General features: G+C 46.4%; 1 pseudogene; it reads right to left on the bottom strand.

The window, feature by feature from the left end:
* The window catches only part of LOC102003912, an 11,177-nt pseudogene extending 7,811 nt beyond the window's left edge, over positions 1 to 3,366 (bottom strand).
* Positions 3,367 to 3,852: the final 486 nt, after the last annotated feature.

Here is a 3,852-nt window from a genome sequence, read left to right as displayed (position 1 = left end):
TCAAGTGAGGGACATGTGGACACCAGCTCACATGCACTTGCACTGGTACCTGAGTGGGGAGGAGTCAGTAGATCCCTTAGAGCCCGCCCCAAATTCCCATGAGCACCCTGTTGTCCACATAGCACACATGGAGCAGTTGTATCGCCCTGACCCTGCGATTGCACAGACACTGATGTGCACTATGTGTGAAGTTCACAATGGAAAGTCTAAGTGGAATAAGTCCAGTGCAAACAGAATATGGCTAGTGGCATTGCCACACTTTGTTGCTGAAAGAGGAGGATCTTAAATTGATAAGTATTAAGAAATTCAGCAAGTCTAATTTAAAAAATGAATAGGGGCTGGGGATTTGGCTCAATGGCAAAGCACCTGCCTGGCAAGTGCAAGGTTGTGAGTTCGATTCCTGGTACCAGAAGAAAAAAAGAACAAAAACAAAAATAAATAATAGGCTGTGGACATAGTCTAAAAGCACCAGGTTTAATCCACAGTACTACTACACCAAAATAAAACCCAAACAATTGAAAAGAATAGCTAAGGGCAGAGTGGCCCACCTCTGTTATTCCATCTACTTGAGAGCCTATGCGGAAGAATTGCAAATTTGTGCACCCAGCCTGGGTGCTATGTGTAAAGTTCACATTGGAAAGACTAAGTGAGAAAATATCCAGTGCAAAACACAATGTTTTCAGGTGAGGGGGCACATATGTGTAACCCCAACACTCTGCATGGCTGTGGCAAGATCTCAAATTTGTAGCAATTTAGAAATTTAGCAACTCCCTGTCTCAGAATAAAAAAATAAATAATAGCTTAGGGATATTTCTCAGTCAAAAGTCAACGTTTGGGGCTGGGGATGTAGCTCAGCGGCATAGCACCTGCCTGGCAAGCACAAGGTCCTGAGTTCAATTCCCGGTTCATTTTCATTCATAGTTAAAAAAAAAAAAATTCAAAAGAATAAAAGCCAGGGCCAGACTCCCAACTATGTGGCTGGCCGAGGCTGAAGAACTGCACATTTGTGTCCAGCTCATGCTACATAGTAAGAACCTGTCTCAAAAAACAAACAGAACGAAGGGTTGGAGATGCAGCTCAGCTTTCCTCATGTTCAGTTCCCAAGAACTATTAGAAATAAAGTCAGAAGTAAAGGTTTTGAAGACAAATTTTATTTATACTTTAAAACAATACTTAGAGGACTGGACCACGCCAGCAGGCTCCCCATATCACAGGTCACTCTACTGCCACAGGCAGGTGCTGTCCGGCTCTGCAAAGTCCTGCTCTGCACTGTCAGAAATTCCTCTCCCACCGCCCGGTTTCCAGTCTTGTCAGCAACGACACTAGCGTTCTACCCCAGGCCCACAAACACATTTGGATGAAGAAATACAAGCTGGAAGAGATCAGCAATATTCCAATAATGACAGCCACAGGGTCAGAGGGGTTTCGTACAATGAAGATCACTCCCAAAATCGTAGCCAACAATACTAGGCAGGAAAGAAGGAAGTATTCATAGTGTCTGGACTTCTCGCAGATTCTCCTAGTACTGGTTCTTGGACTGTCACCTTGTTGGTACATTGTGATGCTTTGCTGAGGAGGTTAAGGGAGAAGAAATAAAGATGACAGTGAGAAACATCAAAAGCTGGAGTAGAACGCTCGCACCTCCCTGTGAGTTGCGCCTACGGTGAGTTATGAGTCGGAACTTCACCCTCTCCGCTGTCCTGAGGGTGCAGTGCAAAGGGCTGGTGTTTTTAGGAGATACTAACGTTCTGCCATGGAGTACTCAGAGGTCAGAATTGGTCACTGTATCCCCACCCACCCATCCTGTGGACTGAACTCAGGGCGCTCTATCCCTAAGCTACATTTCTAGCTCTTCATTATTTGGAGGAGGCTTTCCTTAAGTTGCCTAGGCTGCCCTTAAATTCATGATCCTCCTGCCTCAGCCTCCACAGTAGCTGGGATTACAGGCATGTGCCATCATGCCTGGTGGCATTATCATTCTTGATGGCTTCAGATATGGCCTTATAGGCCTGGAGATATAGCTGAATTGTACAGCACTTGTCCAAGACCCCAGGCCCTCACACACACATATCTATATAAAATTGTAGGAAGCTGTCCCAGGAAATCCAGGAAAAATACTTCTAACATAGGAGTACAGCCTCAAGGCACTTGAGCTAGAGTAATACGGCACTCTGGAGAGAGAATCTCAGGTTCAAAGGCAGCCTGGGTAACTTAGAGATATCTGGTCTCAAAAAAATAAATACAATAGTGCTGGTAGCTCACTGTGAAGGGCCTGGGTTCAGCCTCCTAGTTACAGAAAAAAGTAGGCTCTGCCACCTCCTGAAGCATCATTACTACCTGGGCATCAAGTTTTGTACTTTAGATACAAGTGGTGAAACTCAAGGCCAAAGACTAAACACATGAGCTAAGTGGTGGCTTCTGCACCTCAGCCCAAGCAAAATGTATTTCCTGTCTTCTGCCAGCAAGAGGACCTGGTGCAAAGTTTTAACAAGCAAAGCCACAGTGGGGAGGGCCCGCCAGACAGGTCCCGCACTGCCTGGTTGCTCTTGTTGGAGACCCCTGTGGACTGGTTATTAGAGTGCATCAGGTGTAAACTGCACAGCTAAATGGACACCCAAAGACACAAATCTTCATGGTGTTTTAACGGAGAAAGGGTTGCTTTCTCTACTCCTTTTCTTTAATTCTTGGGGTATTGGGGACTGAATCTAGCACCTTTGCATTGAGCTACAGCTCAAATTCTTCCTAATTTTATTTTATAAGGTCCCACAGCCAGGTGTGGGGCACACACTTATAATCCCAGGACTTGGGAGTCTGAGGCAGGAAGATGGCTGTGAGTTCCAGGCCAGAGTGGCCTACATAATGAGTTCAAGTTCAGTCTAAACTACATAGTAAGAAACAAAATGAAACAAAACAAAGACAGGGTCTTCCTAAGTTGCCAAAGCTGGGTTTCAACTTGCCATGCGCTTGCCTCTGTTTCCCAGAGCGCCTCAACTGCTGACAAGGACCTCTGTGTCTGCTCCCAAGTTGGGTGTTGTTTATGATGCGTATTGATCTCTCTTAAATTCAGTTATAGATTTTACTGTGAGACAGGTCTCAGTCGCTAAGCTGCCCAAACTGAGCTTGAACTGGGGACCCTGCTGCCTCGGCGCCCAGAATGCTGCTTCCCAGGCACGGGCACCGCACTGGGCTCACATCTCCATCAATACGCAGACCGGCTCATTATGCCTGTGCCGTGCTGTGGTGACTCTCGCACTGGTGCCCCGATGGGTTTTCCTGTACTCAGAAGAGAGCTGTGTGGCAGGTTTGAAACTCAGTGTGTAATGTTCCCCTCACCGGGCACTGGGGGCTGCCCGGCTGTTTCCACATGCGGGTCGTGCATCTCAGATCCACAATCTTCCTGGCGCTCAAAAGATTTCAGATTCAGAATCAGATCAGAGTTAGATTTTCAGATTAAGGGTGCTCACCTGGTAAATCTCACACAAATGTACCAAATCCTGAAACTCCCAGTCTGAAACCTTCTGTGTCCGGCCTTTCAGATAAAGCATACACAGGTTCTACCTCCTCTTCCGGCACTGGAACTGGCTTCCTCGCCTCCCCACCCCAGCTCGCGTATAATACCTATAGATCATGAAATACCCAATTTTATCCAAACGCATACTGTACTTACCGGGTGCTGGTAGCACAGGACTGTAATTCAAACACTCTGGGAGGCAGAAGGATCACAAGTTGGAGCCCGGCTGGGCAATTTAGGGACTTGGTTTGACTCTGTCAAAATAAAAAGACCTGGTGATGTAGCTTAGTGCAAAGCTCTGGGTTCAAGCCCCCAATTACACAAACTCACACACATAATAT

Source organism: Chinchilla lanigera, unplaced genomic scaffold (assembly GCF_000276665.1).
Source record: "Chinchilla lanigera isolate Chin_1 unplaced genomic scaffold, ChiLan1.0 scaffold00041, whole genome shotgun sequence".
NCBI lineage: Eukaryota > Metazoa > Chordata > Mammalia > Rodentia > Chinchillidae > Chinchilla > Chinchilla lanigera.
The sequence above is the reverse complement of the archived record's forward strand: the minus strand, read 5'-3'. Positions and strand labels throughout refer to the sequence as shown.